Source organism: Periplaneta americana, chromosome 5 (genome assembly GCF_040183065.1).
Source record: "Periplaneta americana isolate PAMFEO1 chromosome 5, P.americana_PAMFEO1_priV1, whole genome shotgun sequence".
Lineage (NCBI taxonomy): Eukaryota > Metazoa > Arthropoda > Insecta > Blattodea > Blattidae > Periplaneta > Periplaneta americana.
This window is the reverse complement of record NC_091121.1, coordinates 178,453,757-178,466,104: the sequence shown is the minus strand read 5'-3', so window position 1 is coordinate 178,466,104 and position 12,348 is coordinate 178,453,757. Positions and strand designations below refer to the sequence as shown.

Sequence of the window (12,348 nt, the reverse complement as noted above, 5' to 3'; positions counted from 1 at the left end):
AGGTGCACTCGTTATGAGTGATTAGTTGGCCGGGATCCGACGCCAGGGTGGAATCCGGTGTGGTTTAGTGGATAAAGCATCAGCACATAGAGCTGAAAACCCGGGTTCAAATCCCGGCACCGGAGAGAATTTTTCTCCATTCCATTACTCTTTCATCGTATGATGACGCAGAATATCTGCATGGAAATATCATATGTACTTCAGTACATTAAAATAATATATAATCTACATATGCTCATGGTGCAGAGATACCGGCATAATACTAAGTTACCAGTACCTACTAAATTTTTAAGGACATAATTAGAATGAAGATGGAACAACTATTAGGTTGAGTAGGAGGTGGAGAGGAGGAAAGCAGAAAAAAATGAAGTGAGAAGAGAACGAGGAAAAATAAAATCAGAAGAAAAAGATAGGAAAAAAAAGGAGATGAAGAGAAAAATATGGAAGAATGAGGAAAAAGGGAAAGATTATGAATATGTGATAGAAATATAGCGGTAGTTACCTCCATGGCTAAAAAAAATATATATACCACAATCTAACTGCAATTAAAGCTTCAAATCTCATATAAAAAAATAGTACCTTACTGGATATACACGGTGGGCAAAAAAAAAAAAAAAAGGCACAAAATTTAAATGGTTATTTTCCAATAGCTAATGATTTCACTTGAAGGTTTATTTCATAGACAAATTTCATAGTCCTTATAAACCAGAAAAGTACTGCAATATTTAATTTTTTACCATTTATTAAACATTGTTTTTTTTATTTTTTGTAACACAGCGCAAAATCGATTGTTTATACGGAACTAAGCATTATGGTCTTGCGAGTTCAGCAGGCCAAGCCGTTTGTTGTGCTATCATCATTTTTCTTCCGTTTTGAGTTCTCATTTTGTGAAAAATGGGTCGCTTAACGAATGAAATCAAGATTTTAATTAAACATTTGCACCCAATATGATAATTTATTTGCCCGTCAAATTTTAAGGAACTACGCTCAGCGAGTCTGTTTCAAGTGTACAACGATTGATTAGCAAGATACGGACATGATATCCCTCCTGAGAGATTATTGCGTGAAAGATCGCATTTCTCAGATTCTCTGATGGTTTCTGCTAGAGTTTCAAACCATAACTTAATCCTATGGACTATATTGTATGGAGTCAACTACAAAAAGCAGTGTACTACAAAACAAGAATTCGTAATATTGAACATTTAAGACAACGCCTTCTTGAATGTTGGGACCGGCTTGATCAAAGACAGATATCCAGTGCTATTGGACAATGGAGAAGACGCCTACAAATGGTTGTGCGGGCAAATGGCGGTCACATAGAGCATCATTTTTCATTTTGATTGTTTGAAAGATCATTCATTATTATTAATTTTACCAACATTCAGTTTCTGCATTTTTAAGTAATAAATTGTCTTCAAAAACCACATTTTTCGCATCATTGTGTACCGACCTCCATAAGTTTTTAATTGAACCTCAAAAAACATAATAAAAAGTCCTGCTCATCTTTAAAGTCTACTCTTTCCAACAGTATATTCATTATAAATTAATGTTATGTATTTCCGAAAACAGAGTATTTTTAATTTTGTGCCTTCTTTTTTGGCCCACTGTGTACGTCTGGGAGACATAAGGAAGGAAGACAAGATAAACTGAGCAGATATAAAAATGAAAATTCCCCCCTTTGAAATAAATGTATTTAAGATGTGTTTTGGTATCTGCTATTCAGTGTATGAAGTGTATACATTCATCAATAATGTTTACAAAATTAAGACCTATACAGAGCGTAGAAAAACGATTTAAGAAAAATGAGAGAGTACAAAGGCAGTACCAAACTTAGCATTTTGAAGATAGGAACAAAAGTCGCAAATGCTTCGTTATGGTGCTACATGTACTGACACACATAGAATGTAAAGCTGCAATTGTCAAACGTGTTTGTTGCTTGTTATATGGAAAGAAAAATCATATAAATTTTAGCAAATATGTATGTTTAACGCACAATATGTTTAAAATTAGTACTTCTGACATTATGACAAGCAACACCGTGGCACAATGAAGATTGAAGCATTTGAAAAATGTAAAGAGTAGTTTGTATCATTTCTCCTGAAGCCATAATACTAAGATTTCTTCATCCTCAAATGATGAGTCGTAAATTGCGTCATTCGTGGTACCCCAGAGGAAGAAGTCTTAAATAAATAGCCACAAACATGTTTTACAAATGCAGCTTCAAAGGATGTCAATGCATAAGTGCCATAACAAAGCAACTGCAACCCCTTGTTACTATCTTCAAAGTACTTAGTTTGGTATTTCCATTTTCTGTAATTCCTTTTTCCATATACAGTAAAACCCCGATAAGACGCTGTTCAAGGAACCGCATGTAAACCGCGTATTAACCAGGACTGCGTATTAGGCAGGTATACTAATTTTGACTTATATATTTTTTTTTTTTTTTTTTTTAGATTTGTTTATTTAATTTTATTTATTTGTTTATTTAATAATAACGTATACATAAAAACGTTACATTAAAATACCCCGAAAGAGCAAAGCTCGTGTTCGGGGACAGTTCCGCTACATAGATACACATACTTTGTAGACAAAATACTTAAGAAAAAAGCTCACATAAAGATTGTAATAAAATTAGTAAATAATAATACTAATAATAACTGAGTGAAAAAAGAGACGAGTTTAGATTGATGGATTAATATTAAATTATTATTAGTAGTATAATTAGTGCAGGTCATGTTGATATAGTAACCAAGATAAAATAGAAAAATACACTTAGGATAGAAATAAACTTGTTTTGCAATACATGGTACATAATATATATACAGGGAAGTCTGTCATATAAATTTTTTAATTCTGGATCTGAAAATTTCATTGCTTAAAGTAGTCAATTCTGGATGAAATTTTATTATCGAATTATATAGCCGTGGACCATAGTTTGTACTGTGTAGTAAAGCAGCAGATGTGAAATATTTAGGTTCAACTAATTTAAGAATTTCATTTCGTCTCGTATTATGAGCATGTGGCTGAGCTACAAATTTCGTTCTATTTTTATGATAGAATTTCATTAAAGAGTATTTATAAATTTGGTCAATTCTAAAAACATTCAGTTCAGAATGGATCAAATTTGTTGGATAATCCAGTCGCCTTTTCAAACAAATTTTGATTATATACAGTATCTATTAGCATTTTTCTTTATTGAAATACATGATTCATGAAAGGTAATACAGTATTACTCCATTATGTAATTACTGTACTATACGTTAAAGACATTTATGATACTGTATGTATGTACTGTACTTAATTCTTTCGAAAATCCATTTTGAATCTTGCGTACACTGCTTTTAACACTTGAATATAATTAATTGATTAACTAGTGGACTTACTCGTGTTAATTAGTAAGATTTGTGCGGAGCATGTTTGTGTTGTGTGGGGTGATTAGATGTGTTGTGTATGTGTGTGGTGGTTGGTTTTCTGTATATTTTGTAGGTGTGTTTGTTGTCGATTTTTGTTATGGTGATGTCTAGGAAATTTATAGAGTTGTTGTTTTCAAGTTCTAGTGTGTATTGAAGTTTTTTGGGTGTAATTTGTTTATGTATTGGTGTAGTTTGTGTATTTGTCTTTTGTTTCCTTTGTATAGTATGAGTATGTCGTCTACATATCTGTGCCAGTATATTATGTTGTTTGCATATTTGTTGTGTTCATTGTTGAGTATGTATGTTTGTTCTATGTTGTGTAAAATATCTCTGCTAGTATGCTGGATATGGGTGATCCCATTGGCAATCCTTCTGTTTGGGTGTAGTATTTGTTGTTGTGTGTGAAATAGTTTTGCTTTGTTATGATGTCTGTGATTTCGAAAAAGAGTCATTTATAGTTGTTTGCCGTGTGCGTGTTCTCCAAGTTCTCACGTTTACCACACTTCACTCTCTTGTGCTTACGCCCTCCCGAAGTCGCAACTGCAGTGATTGAGTCGCGATTTTTTATTATCGTTCTTAATGTCGGTGATGGGATTCCTAATGAATCAAACAGTTGTTTCTGATTAAGAGTACTGTTTTCATCATAGTTTCGTAAGATTTACAATTTTTCCAACACAGAAAGCACTTTTTATTTAACACTCATTGTAATCACACTCACAGACACTTCAATACACTAAGGACAACAGACGATCAACAAAAATTTCCAGAATTTTATAATGGTTGAGTGAGGAATGTTGTTTGAGAGAGAGAGGGTTAGCAAGAGGGTGGATTACTGTAACTGTACGTATGCTTTAAGTGCACAGGTAAAGAGTCGAATAAGAGAGCGTAACAAGAGGGTGGGGTATACTAAGGTAAGAAGTATGAAGGTTTAAATGCGCGGGTAAAGGGTCGAATACCAATACTTTTCAGGTTAATGGCACCAGTGAGTTCAGTGACCAAGATGTTTCATTGCTGTTACAGTACATTGATGAAAGTTCCATCGAAAATATTCCACAAAAACAGCGTATTATGCAGGACTTGAGCGCAACAAACAGGGTATTTCATAAAGGCGTTATATATGAAATGTTTAGGGATTGGACAAAAAAAAAGCGTATTAGATGGGATAACATAACAGTGTCTTATCGAGGTTTTACTGTAATGTTTGTAGTTTGAACACAAAAATACCGTATTTTACCTATATGTTCAGTTTTTTACCATATACAGGGTGAACCGTAAGTAATGTCATTAATTTCAGAGGGTTATTCTTTGAGATAATTCAAACAATTTGATCCGAACAAATGCAACATTGTAAAATTTCTTTGCAGAACGAAAAGTTACATTTGTTCAGATCAAATTTCTGCACATTTAAATAACAGAACTAATATTCTTTCAATCATTTATTATCATAATACACTGCTCTCTTAAATTGACTGAGCATATTGGGAATTAAATCAATGGCTTTCCCAAAACACGCTATGAAATGTTTCATATAAAACAATTTTTATCTCCAGAAGGAAGCAAAAACGAGCAAAATTGTATTAAACTTTTTTGTTTGAAGTATCTCAAAGAATAAACCCTTGAAATTAATTAAATTACTTACAGTTCATCTTGTACTGGTATACAGAATAACATAAATTTTACCATTAATTTTACACATGGTCACTTCATATAAAAGATTTGTCTGCATAACTGACAATCTGAATATCAGTGCTATATCTGGTATATCAAATATTATCATACTTCCTAAATTATATAAAGACTTCTTTGACACTGTCAATAAAGAGAGAATGTTTATCCATGGTCAGGACAGAGTAAAAATAAAAACAAAACTACATATAATTACAAACAAAACAGAGTAACTTTAGTGCACTGGCCAGCTTAATCATGCTCATTGCATTGTGATAAGTTCTTAATTTTCTAAGGAGGTAATTAAAGTTATGTCAGTACCTTAACTTCATACATACAGGAGCATTGTAAAATACTTTAGGATAAAATAGTTTGGGTTAATCTACATCGATTTAACCTGATATACTTGTAACTGAAATGTAATGGTTGGGAAGTTATTAATTGGCGAACTTTTAAATGGAGAGAGACATTACAGACGTATTTCTACGTTTTAGGACATTGTGATATGATACATTATTGAAAATGCTGCATCCTGTGATGTTCTAATAAGTTTATGTCACAATTAAGTACAAACTCAGTAGAAAATAAAATAATTACATGAGACAAATTATTAAGGTTGCCCTTCTTATGGATTCCATGAATTGTAACCAATGTAGGATGTAATAATTTTTTAATAATTTGAATAATTTAAAGGAAAAATTGTTCTGGGACCGGGTATCGAGCCAGGGACCCTTCGCTTAGCACACGAATGCTCTACCAACTGAGCTACCCTGAAACTACACCCGACACAGTCTCAATTCTTCCCTTTATAGCCACACAACTCAAGTGGGCTACCAAGGTGCCAGGAACTCTACTTTGAGTGCACACAAACTCTATGTGACTTGAATTCTGTTTTTCTGTTAACGTAGGCCTACCTACAGTGACATATATATATATATATTAGAGCAGCGTTTCTCAAACTTTTTTGAAGTGGGGACCACTTTTTTAAGTCAGAACAGTTCCGCGGACCACCTTACTCTTGTTCCCTTCGAAAGCAAATTTATCATTTATGTAGCATATTTTAATATCAATATACTTACATTTTAATGTAGAAATAATTAATTAAAATTAATTTAATTCAATTAATTTTATCTTATTATTAACTAATTAAGTTAATGTTAATAGAAGGAAATTTCTTATGTCGTCATCTGCAAAAAGATAAATAAAAAAATGAATGCAGAAACATGCCTGATTATCAACAAGTAAAGATACAACTTTGCATGTTCTATTATTGGTGTACGATGTACAGTATGTGACCATTTCAATGTGCAAATTATTAAGAAAGTCATAAATACATGAAAAGGTTCGGTACTTTGGTCCTGTTATGAATTCGGGTGGTCCTTAGCTGGGTTACAGGCACAGCGCCAGATGTGCACAGAAAAGATAGCGAGAAACATCACGTTCATAGTGCTTTAAATCCCTCTTGTTTTGCTAGAGTGGGAAGTCGATAGACGGGTAGGATAAATAAATTTCATAAGATGTCAATACTGGGACAAAAAGTGAAAGGCGATTGCCATGTGTCATTTACAAACTCTGAGATTTTCAGCTATAGTCTGATACGCAATTCGTTTGAATTTTATTTTTTCTTCTGTCTTTTTTGAAGGACCACAAGGGCAGACCTCGAGGACCACAGGTGGTCCGCGGACCATAGTTTGAGAAACGCTGTATTAGAGCATTCGTACCCTAAGCAAAGGGTCCTGGGATCGATACCCAGTCCCGGAACAATTTTTCACTTGAAATTATTCAAGTCTGCTTCACAGGGAGCTATAACTGAAAGCCAGATTTGCATAATGTAGGATGTAATTTTTATGTATTTAAATATCCAATATAAACATACGCTGTTTTTACCTACACTTGTAACACCTGCAATCTAAGCAACATCAATTTGGCACTTCATGCACTAAAGTTATCTCTGTATAATTTACGTAATGAAATAACGAAATATATACAAATGTGACTTAATCAACTTAGCTTATAAATTACGTTACATGTATTTTCTTCAGATAAATGTAATTATTAGTGTTTGCACCCATAGAGCAGACATGTCAAACTGTTCACCTGCAACCCCTATTTAGTTGCATAAATTACTCTATTGTTAAATGTTCAATTTCAAGTGTTACTTACATGTATTGTTGTGTTTGATTACTGCTTTCCCACTATAGTTAATTATGATAATTTTTATTTAACGACTTTTAGGCTTTGGTAAAAATTTAAAGTATATACTGATAATAACAATAGGCCTAATATAAATATGAGGTAGGTAACATAAGTTTTAGCAGATTGAATGATAGCAATGAAACATTTAGTGATGTGATAATGAAATATATTAATGAGCATTTAAAAATTTGAAATCTTTCTCATTTACACTATAGTCCTGTTGCTCTAATTTCCGGCAGCCAATCGCATTGCAGGTCAGCTACATTTAAACATGTGCGTCTTGTGATTCGCTGATGAAGACATCATTCATTTCCTAAGGCTGGATAAATACTTAATATAATCGCCCGCCATTTTGGCTCTTTCGTTGGCGTTCACAGAAAGCACACGAGGACGTTAATTGCTGTTCAATTACAGTATGTTTGATTTATTATCATAGGAACTACGACATGGTAATGTTTAACGGTGTAGCAAATAGATCCCTCGTCTGGTTGCTCGGCAACGAAAGAACAAAAATGGCGAATGATACTACCTACCTAGACTTTATAGAGCCTTGACTTCCTAAGACGTAAGCAAAGAGGAGGAGTCACGCTGGGAATAACAGCGTCGCGACCATAGTTCCCACGTTTCAAAGCCATGAAGAAGAAAGTAGTTCTATACACAAGGGGTGTGTGCGGGCTGGAGAGGTAGCTTATGCAGCGTTGTCACATTGAGTGAGAACGTAACTTTTCTCTGGAGTTTATAATGCAAAAATTCGTCTGTTAGCAAAAAGCTGGCAACACAATGCCAACTGAGCACGGTACTATATTCTCTTGTTTGGCGGGACAATGTTGCCAAACTTATGGCACCAGGCGACTTGTGTTATATGTAATTTGCTTTCGTGTGTTGTATCATTGCCATTGTTAATGCGAGTGTAAAAGTGTTAATAAACACTGTGATTGAAAGAAGCATGGAGTCTCCTGGGTGTTTCAACATGAAAAGGAAGCGAAGAATATCAAGGCAGAAGTTGTTGGTCCAATGCCCAGGCACTTGACAAAGTTATTCACCATCTTGAACACCAGTATTTTTGTATGATGTCATCTTCTTGTAGCAATGCTGTGCATCTTTTGACGTGTTTTCTTAGTTCATTTCCAACACACAATACACAGGCAGATATATGGGAAATTCCTATCCTGTGTAGGTGGCTTGCCAAACAATCATGACCTGTTATCAATCTGAACATTAAAGCAGCAGATTTACGGTCCCTTGAGAGATTTCCCAGATTTTATCTTTTACTACATCCGAATTTTGTTGTTTTTGGGTAGTTGTTTTACAGAATGAAAAGACGTCCGTTAGTAGAAAGATGTAAAATTTCAGTGCCAAGACTCAGCTACTTCATTTCTCTTTATATCACAATGGGAAGAAATCAACTGAAAACTATTTTTTTTGTAGCTAAGTTAGATAATAGAACACTTTTGAGGGGCAAAGGCTAATTGGGATTTCTCGGTCTCTGATTAGGACGAAAACCCTGATAGAACTGATATTTAACTCTTACAGTGAATTTCAGTGAAGTCCAAAGGGCCTAATTAGTCAAATCTAATCTCCTTACCTCCATGCTGGGGTTCCCTGGAATCTTTTAAGATGCGAAAGAGCAAGTGGTGTGTGTGGAAAGCAATGGGAAGCTATACTCTATTTTTTTTTCATGGAGTGCAGTTTCATAGAAAGGACTTCACCGACAGACCTTCTACTGCCCCCTACTAATTGGTTGTCATAAATAAATGTCTTCCTTACTGTGACGGAAATCTTGTCTTCTCCTGTCAGTAACCAATCACAACCCTTGTTCAGAAGAATTGACAGGTTCCCGTCAAATCCACGTGGAGGTAGAGTTGCTGCATCTTTTCCGAATTCCAAGAATCCCGTCAGTCTCATTTCGAGACGTCACCAGGATTGTGGCAACTGTGCAATGTTGGGATGAGGGGACAGGATGGAATTGTCAGAGTTGTTTCTGTAGGAAGTCATAAATCTGTAAGTGGGTGTTCAAAGGAGCCACCGAACTGCACTCCTTGAAATAAAATACAGTATACCACATTTATTTTTCCCAAAAAAAAACTGCAAACATAGCTATGTTGAAAAGAATGGGTGAAGAAAGCATGATGCTGAAACTGATTACGAAGAGAAAAAGGGATTGGTTTGGTCACTGGCTGAGAAGAAACTGCCTGCTGAAGGATGCACTGGAAGGAATGGTGAACGGGAAAAAAGTTTGGAGCAGAAGATGATATCAGATGACAGACAATATTAAGATATATGGATCATATGCGGAGACTAAGAGGAAGGCGAAAAATACGAAAGATTGGAGAATGCTGGGTTTGCAGTGAAAGACTTGCCCTTGGGCAGAACACCATCAATGAATGACATCACTTTCTTACAGTCCTGAATTCTAGCCCCTTTTGTAGACTGTTGTGAAATTATAGATTGCACGGTTCCCTTTGAATCTGATAATATAAGTAGGTTTTTTAGTAGGTTATTTTACGACACTTTATCAACAGCTTAGGTTATTTAGCGTCTGAATGAGATGAAGGTGATAATGCCGGTGAAATGAGTCCGGGGTCCAACACCGAAAGTTATCCAGCATTTGCTCATATTGGGTTGGGGGAAAACCCCGGAAAAAACCTCAACCAGATAACTCGCCCAGACCGGGAATCGAACCTGGGCCACCTGGTTTCGCGGCTAGACGCGCTAACCATTACTTCACAAGTGTGGACGATAATATAAGTGTAAAGGAACTTACTTAATCTATATCAGATTTTGCAAAGACATAAAAATAGTAGTAAAATTGTTGTACATTCTCCTTATGTGGGTATCTGCATATTACTAAAATCCCACCAAAAGTTCGGTATAAATGGCTGTACTCAGAAAGAGTGGCCAATACTACCTTTCAGTACACGGATGCTGAAAATGTATATTTTCGTGAAAGTTTTGAAAATTATTTTCTGCAGTATTACAACACTTTATTTTTATATGTTGTTTAATAATTATTGAGAAAGTAACCATAAAAAGGACATCTCCAGAGAAAACACGACATCTGGTCACCCACTTCCAACACATCTACTGCATGTTTAGTTCAAAGTGTGTCATGGCTAGCTGTATGCCGTCATGTGGCTAGCCGATGAGCCTAGAGAATTCAATCTTCCTAAATTCTGCAAAGGTGTATTACCTATGTGCCAGAGAAGTTGCCTAGCAAGTACGGCATTCATTCTGAAGAGTACTTACCGATATGTACGGTATTGCCAGTAGTGGCATGAATGTGAACTGTTTGGAAACACGTACTGTGGTGAGTTTTTCCCTTTATGGGGAGAGGGTTAAGACTTACGTATTTGTGACATTAACTTCGACAGTCAACATGGACATGGAGCATTTGATTTGTGTTGTGGAATGTTGCCGTACGCAACCCAAGATAACAAATACCCTGCGTACGACTTGGCCGCGCAAAACACAGTTCGAAAGAGGTTATGGTAGCACACAGACTTTACAGGCCGCCATCTATTGCTACGGCGTTCAAGTTATACCGTACACGTTCTCAAGTTCAGATTGAACGCCTTGATTAATAGGCAACTTCTCTGACATAAAAGCTGAAACTCGCTTCAAATCGCTGATTCACAACAGTGACGTCATGACACACTTTGAAATGAACACCCAGTATATATCAACCTGGCAAAAATAGCCTATGGATGGTGACTTTTGCCAGTAGCCCTATTATTCAGCGACATAAGTTCTTAAAAAATATTTGTCCTTTCCTGAGTTTGAACCATATCTAATGACGAGCATGGATAACCATACATTTTATCTTCCCAGCTCGCAGATGTAGAGCAGATGCGGCAGAGCTTAGAGCAGCTGCACATTTGCAAGTAGGGGAAGATAAAATGTATGCATTGTACCAATGAGGACGATACAGTTAAAACATTTAACTCTCAGTTTTCAGTGTCAGTACTAACAGTAATCTCCGGACTGAATACTTGTTTTAAAAAGTATTTATTCTAGGCAAGGCATTATTACCATATGTTACTGTTGCAGGAACAAGTTTGACAGACCTCTAGGATGCTTCACTCATTTCAATACGTAAGTAAAAATAAGTTACTTGTAAATGGTATCACTATTAAAATATTTGGGATACAGTTTAAAAAGGTTTCATATCTTCAACTATAAATCACAAATTATAGCATTTTAAATGCAAGCCTTATCTCAGCTTTGATCTGAATATTCCTCCATCCTGACTATTTCATTCAGTTCACAACCAGCTATGATGGAAGTATGTAAAAATTAAATGGATGCCATTAAAGAAAGTGGCAGTGGTTATTCTTCACCAACAACTAAAAGTTAAAGGAATCTCTAAAAGAGAAGAGCTACCAGAATACTCTTAAAATATACGAATTCTGAATGTACGATTGTAGTTTGTTTCTATTGAAGGTGTCATGACGACAGCAGAAAAGCTGAAGTTAATTCTGGGTAATCTGCGAAGACTCGAGATGAAACCTAGTAAACACAATAAACTAAAATATAACATACTTATTCAACATACACAATGTTCCAGTGACATTAAATTATAAGACTGGTACACATATTAAGAAAAAGCAATATGAGAAAAGGAATGCATGCCCAGTAATGCTATTATTAATTTATTTTATTTATTGGTCTGACCCAATATTTTGGGTTTGTCCTGCGACACAGAATAGCTCACAATAAAAATTTAAAATGAAAAATTATATAAACAGGTTTCAGACAAAATTGATTAAGACATAAGAAAAAAAATATAACCAAATATAATTTAAATTGAATGTACACCATAAAGATGCTGATGAAATATCGCTACAGAAAATTTTATTATGGTGGTGATGATGGCATCTTGAAGATCTTTCTTCAGCTTGTATTTTTCCCTCCACTTTACAAAGGCTTTCGGAATGGTGCCTCTCGCTCCAAAGAAGAGACCGGTAACTGTGATTTTAAATGGTTTTAATTGTTTTTACAATGCTGGGTAGCTGGAAAACTCACATTCCTTGCGTGTATTTTGAGATATCTATTAAGGGGTTAACTACAGCTTACA

General features: G+C 35.1%; 1 protein-coding gene across 7 annotated transcripts in view; it reads right to left on the bottom strand.

Annotated features, from left to right (window-relative positions):
- LOC138700304 (solute carrier family 12 member 8) overlaps window positions 1–12,348 on the bottom strand; it is a 94,819-nt gene that overhangs the window by 33,535 nt on the left and 48,936 nt on the right. Inside the window, exon 13 of one of the 7 annotated variants that reach the window (XM_069826834.1) lies at window positions 3,161–11,780. The exons of the other annotated variants lie outside the window; for them this stretch is intronic. The gene's annotated coding sequence lies outside the window, so the exon portion shown is untranslated. Of the gene's footprint in view, window positions 1–3,160; window positions 11,781–12,348 lie in introns of those variants that run through there. 7 annotated transcript variants of the gene reach the window in all.